The sequence below is a fragment of the Ovis canadensis genome, chromosome 12, assembly GCF_042477335.2.
Source record: "Ovis canadensis isolate MfBH-ARS-UI-01 breed Bighorn chromosome 12, ARS-UI_OviCan_v2, whole genome shotgun sequence".
NCBI lineage: Eukaryota > Metazoa > Chordata > Mammalia > Artiodactyla > Bovidae > Ovis > Ovis canadensis.
In genome coordinates, this window is record NC_091256.1 from 39,375,301 (window position 1) to 39,387,600 (window position 12,300).

Below are 12,300 nucleotides of genomic sequence, written 5' to 3' on the forward strand. Positions count from 1 at the left end.
CAAAAGAAAGTGAGCATGACTGTGTTAATTAGTAGACTTCAGAGCCAAGGGTATCTCCAAGGATAAGGATATCCAAGGATAAAGAGGGACCGAATATATTGATAAAAGAGTCAATTCACCAAGAAGACAGTAATTCTAAGTTACGCATAAACAGCTTTGAAATGCATGAAGCAAAACCTGAGAAAACGGAAAGAAGAAACCACAGTGATGTATCGCCTCACGTCAGTCAGAATGGCCATTATCAAGAGGTCTACACATAACATGTGCTGGAGAGGGTGTGGAGAAAGGGAGCCCTCCGATACTGTTGGTGGGAATGTAAATTGGTGCAGCCACCATAGAGAAAGTATGGAGGTCCCTTAAAGCAAAAATAGAACTACCATGTGATTCTGCAATCCCACTTCTGGGCGTATACCCTAACCATAAGTTGAAAAGACACGTGTACCTCTGTGTTCATAACAGCACAGTTTATAATACCCATGACATGGAAGCAAATTAGATGTTCATCGACAGACGAATGGATGAAGATGACATGGGGTGAGGGGTAAATTAGGAATTTGAGAGTAACATACACATTACTGTATATAAAATGAATAATGACCTACTGTAAAAAAAACTTTTTAAAAATCACAAGATATACACAGGAAACTATAGAACATTACTGAGAGAAATTAAGAAGACAATTAAAAAGTGAGTCATATTAAAAAATTTCATATATCTTATTCATGTGTCAGAAGAATCAGTATTTTGATGATACTGATTTTCCCCAAGTTGATTTATAAATTCAGTTCAATCTTAATTAAAATCCTAGCAGGCTTTTTTTTTAGAAATTGGCAAGCTGATTCTAAAATTTGTATGGAAAAGCAAAGACCTAGAATAGCTAAAACAATTCCACAAAAGAAGAATTAAAGTGAAAGTGAAGAGCTAAAACCTCTTCTTTTTTAAAAAATTATTTTAATTGGAGGCTAATTACTTTACAATATTGCAGTGGTTTTTGCCGTAATTGACATGAATCAGCCACGGGTGTTCATGTGTCCCCTATCCTGAACCCTCCTCCCACCTCCCTCCCCATCTCATCTCTCTGGGTTGTCCCAGTGCACCCACTTTGAGTGCCCTGTTTCATGCATCAAACTTAGACTGGTCATCTATTTCACATATGGTAATGCTATTCTCTCAAATCATCCCCCCTCACCTTCTCCCACAGAGTCCAAAGGCTGTTCTTTACATCTGTGTCTCTTTTGCTGTCTCGCATATAGGGTCGTCGTTACCATATTTGTAAATTCCATATATATGCATTAGTATACCACATTGGTGTTTTTCTTTCTGACTTACTTCACTCTGTATAATAGGCTCCAGTTTCATCCACCTCATTAGAACTGACTCAAATGTGTTCTTTAGTAGCTGAGTATTATTCCACTGTGTATATGTAGCACAATTTTCTTATCCATTCATCTGGTGATGGACATATAGATTACTTCCATGTCCTAGCTATTGTAAACAGTGCTGTAATGAACAATGGGGTACACGTGTCTCTTTCAATTCTGGTAAAACCTCTTTCTTTCATGTCTTATTATAAAGCCTAAGTTAAAGGGCAAAGGCAAGTTTAATGCAGAAAGGATATTCTATTCAACAAATTATGCTGGTGTGATTAGACATCCATATGTTTAAAAAACCTGAGATTGGACCTCTACCTTGCACTATGTACAACAAAACCGGTCATAAGTACAAGTATAAAACCATAAAACTTCCAGAAGAAAACAGGAGAAAATCTTTAGGACCTTGGCTAGGCAGGTACCACACAAGAGACAAAATTTATAAAAGAAAAAAATTGGACACCAACATTGAAATCTTCTGTTCCTCCAAAGACACTGTTAGGAGAATGAGAAAACAAGGCACATATCAGAAAAAAAATTTATTTACAAGCATATATCTGGGAAATTATTTATATCCATAAATATATCCATAATATATATCCATATATATTATATAATATATCCATAATATATCCATAATATATCCATATATATATCCATATATATATGGATATAATATATCCATAATATATCGATATATATATCCATAATATATATATTATATATATATATCCATAGCACAAAGAATGGTGAAATCTCAGTAAAATCCCCCACCCTGCATAAATAATGCAGAAAAGATTTGAGCAGACACTCAACTGGAAAAGATGTAAAGATGGCAAATAAGCACAAGAAAAGATGTTTGACATCAGTTGTTAAGGAAATGAAAATTAAAATCACAAAACACCACTACATATCTATTGTTTTGTTGCTAAGTCACGTCCAACACTTTTGCAACCCCATGGACTGTAGCCCTCCAGGCTTCTCTGTCCATGGGATTTCCTGGGCAAGAATACTGGAGTGGGTTGCCATTTCCTTCACCAGGGGAACTTCCCGACTCAAGGATCAAACCAGCATCTCCTGCATTGGCAGGCAGATTATCACTGAGTCACCAGGGAAAGCCCACATACCTATTAGAATGGCTAAAAGACTGACCATGCCAAGTGCTGACAAGGATGCGGGGCAACCAAAACTCTCATACTGCTGGTGGGAATGTAAACTGGTATAACCAATTGGAAAACAGGCAGTTTCTTTAAAAGTTATGCATATATCCAGCATTCCATTCAAGGACTTGTACCTGAATGTTCATAGGAGCCTTAATTATTAATAGCCAAAAAACTAGAAACAATTGAAAAGTCCATCAGTAGGTTTTCGGATAAATTGTGGCACATTTGTACACAGCAATACTATTCAGTGATGAAATGAACTATTTGTACATACAACAAGGTGGATGAGCCTCAAAATAATTAGGCTAAGTTAAAGAAGCCAGGTGCAATAGAGTACATACGGCATAACTCAACTTACACAAGATTCTAGGAGGTGCAAGCTAGTGTACGGTGGTTGCAGATCAGCGGTTTCCTTGGTGAAGAGGGGAGATGTGGATGGAAGGAGGGATCTATTTACTGTGTTAATTCGTGGGTATACATATACCAAACTTTGAAAAGCTGTATATTCTGAATATTTGCTGTTTATTATATGCCAGTTATACCTCAACACAGTATTTTGAGGAAAAAAAAAAAAAAAGAACATCCTGCAAAAAACTGCAGTTAGCTGACAGCCTCTGGTCGCAATCGCCACATCTGTGAGGTTTGCTGCAGGTTCACACTGACGTGTCACTCTTGCGGAGCTATTCCCAGCCTGTGGCTGAGCATGGCCGGGACACTAGCGCTGGGTCAGTCCTGCCCCGTGCGGCCTGGCCAAGACAGAGCTGTACTGCAGCCGAGGCTCTTCCTTCCTCCCTGCTCTCCTGATGCCAGTGTCAGACCTGCACTGTGGTCTGAGGCTCTCTTTTTTTTTTTTTTTGTAGTTTTACTTATTTATATTTCGCTGTACTGAGTCTTTGTTGCTGCACACAGGCTTTCCCTAGTTCTGGCAAGCGGGGGCTACTCTCCAGTTGTGGTGAGTGGGCTTCTCATCGCGGTGGTTTCTTTTGTTGCTGAGCATGGGCTCCAGGCACTCGGGTTCAATGGTTGTGGCACATGGGTTTAGTTGCTGGATGGCATGTGGAATCTTCCCGGACCAGGGGTAGAACCCCTGTCCCCCACATGGGCAGGCGGATTCTTAACCACTCGACTACCTGGGAAGTCCAAGGCTCTTACTACTGCTCCCTTTCCTGTTCACAGGCGTCTCTGCCAGGAGACCACTGCACTTCTTATTCCATCTTGGTATGTGCTTTCCGGAGGCTTGAGTTGACACGGTATCTTCAAATGTGTGCTGTCTGAGTTTACAATTTTTTGCTAATTTTCTGCTGGGTTGCTGTCATTTCTTTAAGGATTCTTGGGACCTTGGACAAGTTACCTAACCTCTGTGCCTCAGTTTCCTCTGATGTAAATGGTAAATAATAAGGATCTCATAAAGTTGTTATGAGCTTCCCTGATGGCTCAGAGGGTAAAGCGTCTGGCTGCAACGTGGGAAACCTGGGTTCGATCCCTGGGTCGAGAAGATCCCCTGGAGAAGGAAATGGCAACTACTCCAGTATTCTTGCCTGGAGAATCCCATGGACAGAGGAGCCTGGCGGGCTACAGTCCACGGGGTTGCAAAGAGTCTGACACAACTGAGCAATTCCACTTTCAAAGTTGTTATGAGGATGAAATGAATTAGCATTGGTAAAGCACTTAGTGCCTGGCACATAGTCATTTCTATGTGTTCATTGAATTAAAAAAAAAAAAAAGAATCCTCTATGTTTTCAGAATGTCCTTTGTTAAATAAGCCTCAAGCATTTTTTCCTATCCTGTCACTCGTATTTTATCTCTGTGTATGGATACTGTTTTGATCCCATGGTAACAAATTTGTTTGTAATTGCTGCCATAACAAATTTTCACAAATTTAGTGGTTTAAAAATACCCACAATTTATTCTCTAATAGGATTAGAAGTCCGAAATGACCCTTAAAGGGCTAAAATCAAGCAGGGTCGTTGTACCTAAGGGCTCCAGCAGAGACTCTGTTTCTTTGTCTTTCCCAGCCTCCAGAGCCTTCTCACGGCTCGTGGCTCCACACTGCATCACCTTTCCTACCTCTCTTCTGTCACCACATCACCTCCTTTGACCTTCTTGACTCCTTCTTTAAAAAAAAAAAAAAGGCATTTATTTGACTGCCCTGGGTCTTAGTTGTGCCACATGAGATCTTTAGCTGTGGCATGTGGGATCTAATTCCCTGACCAGGGATTGAACCTGGGCCCCCTGCACTGGGAACACAGGGTCTTAGTCCCTGGACCACCAGGGAAGACCCTTGACTTCCTCTTATAAGGACCTTGGCGATTACATTTTGTTTCCACCCAGATAACTCAGGATAATCTTCACATTTTAATCACATCTGCAAAGTGTCTTTTGCCATATAAGGGAACAGGCACAAGTTGTCTTTGGGATGCCTCGGGATGTTTTTGGGGGAATCATTGTTCAGCCCACCACTGATACCTTTGGCCAAACAGAAGTTTCAGATTTTGATATTGTCACTTACTCTCTTAGTCCATTCCTTTGTGGCTTCTATGGGACACCAGTCTTCTTGGCAATCATGTATAAGCAACGTGGAAACACAGGAAATTCTAAGTCTGTGAGGTTCCCCCTCGACCAAAGAGGGATGGAGCTAATGCTCCTAGTTTTTGCTCCCTGGGTGAACAGTTCTGAGACTCATTTTATAAACCTTCTCAAAAGGCCCCACAGAATCAAACACCAGTTACCCCGAGCAGTGGCCAAGTTGGAAACACACCTTCGTATTGTCTTTTCCTCCTTTACAGTTTCACCTCCCAGCCCTTACCTCTTATCCTGGGGATGATTTCCCAAATAAGCTACCATAAGCAAGCCTTTGTCTCAGGCTCAGCTTTCAGGGGAAACGAGATAAAAAGAACAACAACAAAAAGACTCCTGGAAATTAAGAATAACTGAAGTGAAAAAGAAGCTTGAAAAGAACAAAAATGCAGAAATATCCAGAAAATAGAGTCAAAAAGAAAAAAGGGGCAGAAAAACAGTTAAAGATTTGGATAAAGGAATTTCAGAAAAAAAGAACATGGAGTGGAAGAAATCATCCATAAGATAATTAAAGAAATTTTTGCAAAATTAAAGAACATGTATTTCCAGACTGAAAGGGACTGCTTAGTGCCTTCCACAAGGATGAAAGTAGATGAAATATCAAGGCCTATGATCTCAGAATTTCAGTATAATGGTGATAAAGAGAAACTCCTACATGCTTCCAGAGGCAAAGGAGGGGTTCTTTAAAACAATCAGGCATCAGAGTGGCTTTGGACTTCTCAAGGGCAATACTAGAAGATCATGGAGCAATGCCCTCAAATTTCTGAAAGAAAACTATTTCCATCCTGGAATATGTATGCATCCAAACAATTAGAGGGAAGCATTGAATAAAGACATTTCCCAGACACATTTAGATTAAGTTTTATTGAGGGACCCCTCCAATCTCAGTACCTTGAAAAAAAGTTTATTTTTTGCTCAAATTACAGAAAGCTGTGCCTCCACAGTCCCTCCCTTGCTCCAAGGCCCTCATGCTAGGATCCAGGATGAAAGAGCAGAACCTAGAGAGACAGAGCTTATAAAGCTTCTGCTCAGATGTCACCTCATACTCCATTGGTCAGAGCAAATGACATGCCCAAGCCTGGTATCAGTGACATGGGGAATTATATCCATCTGTTGGGAAGCACTGGAGGTCACCTAGCAAAGGGCAGGAATATAGGAATATACATCCAGCAAATTCCTGGAAACAGTAATTTGTTTCCTCAGAAATTTACCTCCCACATAACACCTTTTCAGGAACTCACTCAACGAAATGCTCCTCTAAAATGGAATGAACCAAGGAAGAGGAGGGCCTGGGATACAGGCAGTGGGTACCTAACACAGGAGAGAACAGAAAGGAATCCCTGAGACATGGTGGAGGCGGACCTCAGATGCCACAGGCATAGAGCAACCGGATCAGATCCGAGGCAGACCAGAGGGCTCCTGAGGCACTTCATTAAGAAAATGAAGAAAATCTGATGTGAATAAATTTACTAGGAAAGGATGTAGATAGCATAAGGAGGTCTGTGGTATAGTAGTGGTTGGCACATAGAAAAACCAATCAAATATTAAAATTATTAAGTCTAGGGAAAATACGTTATACAGGAAAAGAAAATCATAGTGATGATAGCTTGGCCCTGAATCGCCTTCATGATAATGAAAACACTTGAATATTTGTAACTCAAATTTGCGGGATGGGAAATATAGGGCAGGAAGATGTTCACCTAGTGAAGTCAGTTGAGCTAATTTCCTTATCTGTTGAAGTCTTCAACAGGTAGTGCCTAAGATGAGGTTAAAAAGAAAAGCACTTAATAATATTTTAAAAATCAGTTAAAAGGGTGAAACCTGGTTTTTGCTCTTCAAGGAGAATGGGGATGGGGTGGGGAAACGTGCTGAAATTGCTGTTGTCTTAAAACCGTGGAGTGACAACTGAGGTTCCAAAAGACTGATTAAAATACCAAGTTTAAACAACAGTACCCCCATCCTGGGCAAAACAAGAATGATGGAGGAGGAAATGGCAATCCACTCCAGTATTTTTGCCTGGAAAATCCCATGGACAGAGGAGCCTGGCATGCTACAGTCCAGAGGGTCACAAAGACCCCGTCGCTAAGTCAGACATGACTTAATGACTAAACAGCAACAATCATCTCAGATCATCAGGCATTAGATCCCTGCTATAAAATACTATTTTTGTGAAAAACTTTTTTTGCAAAAACTTGTTTTCACTGACTTCTTGCTTCTATCAAAATACTTAGTAGATAGACCCTGAAGTGAAGTGAAGTCGCTCAGTCATGTCCGACTCTTTGTGACCCCGTGGACTGTAGCCCACCAGGCTCCTCCATCCATGGGATTCTCCAGGCGAGAATAGACCCTACTATATATAAAATAGATAGCTAATAAGGACCTACTGTATAGCACAGGGAATTCCAAACTCAGTACTCTGTAGCAACCTATATGGGAATAGAATCTGAAAAGAATGGATATATGTATGTGCACAACTGACTCACTTTGCTGCACACCTGAAACTAACATTGTAAATCAACTATACTCCAATAAAATTCATAATAATTTTTAAAAAGTGAAATGACTCAACTTCAAATAGGGCATGGTCACAATGCAGTGTCCAGTGTAGGCCCATAGAGGGCTCAAGAGGGCCTTGACTGCATTTGAACTTTGTGCATAAACTGTTTACAACTGGCTTCTTTACTAAATTTTTCTGTTGACTTTGATCTTCCTGCGATAATACTGTTGATCATTGACCTTGAAGTCCTGGGAATGTAGTATAGTTGGTGATCTCAAGAAACCTGGGAGAAAGCGGTCAGTGTGAAATCATACAAAAGAAATTTCAGGGTTGTTGCTGCTGCTGCTGCTAAGTCACTTCGGTCATGTCCGACTCTGTGCGACCCCATATGTGGCAGCCCACCAGGGTCTCCCGTCCCTGGGATTCTCCAGGCAAGAACATTGGAGTGGGTTGCCATTTCCTTCTCCAATGCATGAAAGTGAAAAGTGAAAGTGAAGTCACTCAGTCGTGTCTGACTCTTCTCGACCCCATGGACTGCAGCCTACCAGGCTCCTCCGTCCATGGGGTTTTCCAGGCAAATCCATGGGATTTTCCACTCCAGTAGTGGGTTGGAGTGGGTTGCCATTGCCTTCTCTGCAGGATTGTTGAGTAATAATGTATTCTTCTGCCTTACTGTGGACATAGGAAAAGTGCTTAAAAAACTCAACATTTTGCATCATTTCTCTTCATTTGCCTCTTTTTATAAAACTATGATATCTATTTAAAATCTAAAATTACTTTCTATTTGTGGTTGCTCCATGATAGGACATATTATTTTGTCATTCTTGATAATCTCCCAAAAGATAATCTTTGTAAATTATCTTATCCTTTGTAGAAGGCCAAGTTTCTAGAAACTGGGGGTTCTGTTTGTGTTTTTTTTATGATTGCTTTGTTGTACTGGTGGAAATAACCAATAAACCAATCTGTAATAACAATAGAAAAGAGTTTTATGCCAGAAACTGAAGATTACAGCTCAGGAGACACAGATTCAAGAAGCACTTGAATTGTGTTCCACCAGACTATAAAATGGAAGAGGTTTATAAAGGCAAAACCCACAAAATTACATTAGCTCTTTGTCAAGAATGGTAATTGGAGATGGTGAAAAGTAATGTTGGTTGCCAAGCAAGGACTGATTGCAGTGTGGGATGGTTGCATAGCTAAAAGACCAGGAAGTTGCAAGCGTCAGTTATATTGTTTTGGGAATAGACGATTGTGTCCTTGAGTCTGATACAAAAAATATAAGTTCTTAGTAATCTAGGAACATGTCTGAAACCATGTCCAAAATGACCACTCAGCTCCATTTGGAAGCCTTGAACCACAGTTACTTCATTTTGATTTTTTGGGTGCAATCTTTTTGTTAATGATTAAAGCAGATGTGACAATTGGGAAGGCCATAGCCTTGACTATACAGACCTTTGTCATCAGAGTAATGTCTCTGCTTTTCAACACACTGTCTAGGTTTGTTGTAGCCTTCTTACGTTTGCTTCCAAGAAGCAAACGTCTTCTGATTTCATGGCTGCAGTCACCATCCGCAGTGATTTTAGAGCCCAAGAAGAGGAAATCTGTCACTTCCACCTTTTCCCCTTATTTTTGCCATGCAGTAATGGGCCTGGATGTCATGATCTTATTTTTTTTAATATTTAATTTTAAGCCGGCTCTTTCACTCTCCTCCTTCACCCTCATCAAGAGGCTCTTTGTTCCTTTTCACTTTCTGCCATTAGAGTGATATCATCTGCATATCTGAGGCATATCTGAGGCTGTTGATATTTCTCCTGCTTGTCTTGATTCCAGCTTGTAACTGATTCATCCCAGCATTTTTCATGATGTGCTCAGCGCGTAGGTTAAACCAACAGGGTGACAGCAGAGAGCCCTGTCATACTCTTTTCTCAAACTTGAACTAATCAGTTGTTCCATACAGGGTTCTAACTGTTGCTTCTTGACCTGCATACAGGTCTCTCAGGAGACAGGTAAGATGGTCTAGTGTTCCCATCTCTTTAAGAGCTTGCCACAGTTTGTCATGATCCACACAAAGGCTTTGGCGTAGTTGATGAAACAGAGGTAGATGTTTTTCTGGAATTCCCAAGCTTTCTCTATGATCCAGCAAAGATTGGCAATTTGATCTCTGACTTCTCTGCCTTTTCTGAACCCAGCTTGGACATCTGGAAGTTCTTGATTCACGTAAAGCTGAAGCCTAGCATGCAAGATTTAAGCATGACCTTTCCAGCATGGGAGATGAGTGCAGCTGTCTGGTGGTTAGCACATTCCTTAGTTCTACCCTTCTTGGGAACTGGGATGAGGATTGACCTTTTCCAGTCCCGTGGCCACTGCTGGGTCTTCCAGATTTGCTGACATATTGAATGCAACACCTTGATGGCATCGTCCTTTAGGGTTCTGAATAGTTGTACTGGAATTCCATCTCATCCACTCTCTTTATTAACAGCAGTGCTTCCTAGGGTCCACTTCACTTCGCTTTCCAGAATGTCTGGCTCTGGGTGACTGACCACACCATTGTAGTAATCCAGCTCATTAAAATCTTTTTTTGTACAGTTCTTCCATGTATTCTTTCCATCTCTTGATCTCTTCAGCGTCTAAATCATGTATACTTAGTCTTATGTAATACTTATACTAAACCATGTATAAGCCAGAATAACTTCTCATACTTTACTATGTGAAAATCTCTTCCATCAGTTGGTAGGATCATACGCTAATGGATGACTGTTAAATATAGTTGATTATAAAAATGATGAAAAAATATAGCTATGAAACAATTCTGCATAACTGATGTTCTTATAAAATGCTGTCTTTTTAGGGTGTTTTGTAAAACAGCCACTTGCTATCACCATCCCCACTTCTTTAATGTCCCAAGTGATCTGTAATCCATTTATTTTGAAGTAGGTAACACTTCTGTGATGAGCAGCAGGTGATATGAGACTCTAACTCTAGTAAACTACATACAGCGTCTAGTGCAATCAATAATCTTTCAATTAGCATCTGAAAAGGAATTTATTGGTAAGCATCCAGAGAGTAGCCAGTGTAGGGCAAGAGCCCAGTGGCGAATAAACAGGAAGAAACAGCTTGAGTGGAAGCAGCAGGAAATACCAGTTTACGGGAACTGATAAAAGCCTAGAAACAAGAGCAGCGCAATACATGCTTTAGAAATCTAGGGAGAAAAGCAATGAGTCTGGAGTGTCCAGTGACCTGGAAATCTAGAAAATAAGATTTTTAATGAATTTATATTTTTATTTGTATATGTTTTTTGATAAATAATCAAGGCTTACAGTAAAATATAACAACCCCCTTCCCTCATTTTTCTCAATCTACTTTCAAGTCTTTGGGCATTTACCTCTAGATATCTAAATAATATGCTTATAATGCATACTTCTTGGTTTGTCAATTTTGGACATTATATATTGATTTTCTCTTATAATAAAGACAACGTATTATACACCCATCACTGCGGCTCCCATTGATCCTCTCAAGATAGGAACAATAATAATTTTGTGTTCAATCAATAGTACTTACATAATGATGAGGTAAATATTGCTCACTACACAGCCAAGCAATATACCATGATTACATTTCCTTTCTTGAACAACTTTCTGTTTTTTTTCTGTTGTTAATCATTTTCTTCCTTCGCTTTATTTTTCTATCTTCCTTTCCTTAGTTTTTTTTCCCCCTAAATATGCCATCAGATTTGACAAATATCTGTCCATGTTATTTTCCAAAAAGTTAATTCAGTTAACGTGTCATTTCACTTTCTGGAGACCTGCCTCCCAGCCATTTGTCTTCCTCTTTCCCTCTGGACACTCCGCTTTCTAAGCCTGCACAGCTGTCAGCCTAGGCCTCCTATTGCTGCTCCTCTGTTAGATTCCCTGTTTCCCAAATACCATATCTTCTCCTTTCATATTTTACGCCCTTGTTTTGCTGGATTACATCCTCTAGTCACATGTCTAGAAATGGGTACATGAGAAGTGAAAAGGTTTTTAGTCCTTACATGTGTGAGGATGTCCTTTATTAATTTGCCCTTACACTTTATTATATAATAAAGTATATACTTTCCAACAAAGTATTTCTTTGTTGGAAATAGTTTCCTAACAACTTTTGAAGGCCTTGCTTCACTGTTTTATGGTCTCCACTGTTACTGCTAAGCAGTCTGAGGATATTCTGATTATTAAGTCTTTGTGTTGACTATTTTTGGTTGGGGGCTTTCCCCTGCTTTCTCCAGAAGCTTTTAGATCTTTTTCTTTAGTATTTTAAAATATCACAATGACATGACCTGCATTGGTGTTCTTCTGTTTGTTTGTTTTCCCCATGGTGTCTTTTTAATCTGAAGGTTCCTATGCTGTGTTTGGGAAAAATACTTAGATTACTTCTTTAATAATGTTCTTCTCTCTATAGTCTCCTTTCTGTTCTATGGAGCTTATATGTCTGGTGCCTTCCTGGACTGACTTGATTTTCTTTCTTTCTTTTTCCTTCCACTGTCCATCTCTTTGATTTGTGTTCCATTTTTCTGGGAGAATTCCTCAATTCTATCTTTGGACATTTCTCTTAAATTTTTAATTTTAAAAAGGGCTTTCTAATTCTCTGAATTGCTCCTTTTTTAATCGTATCTTGTCCCTTCTTCATAGATACAAACCCTTTCTTATGTCTTTGA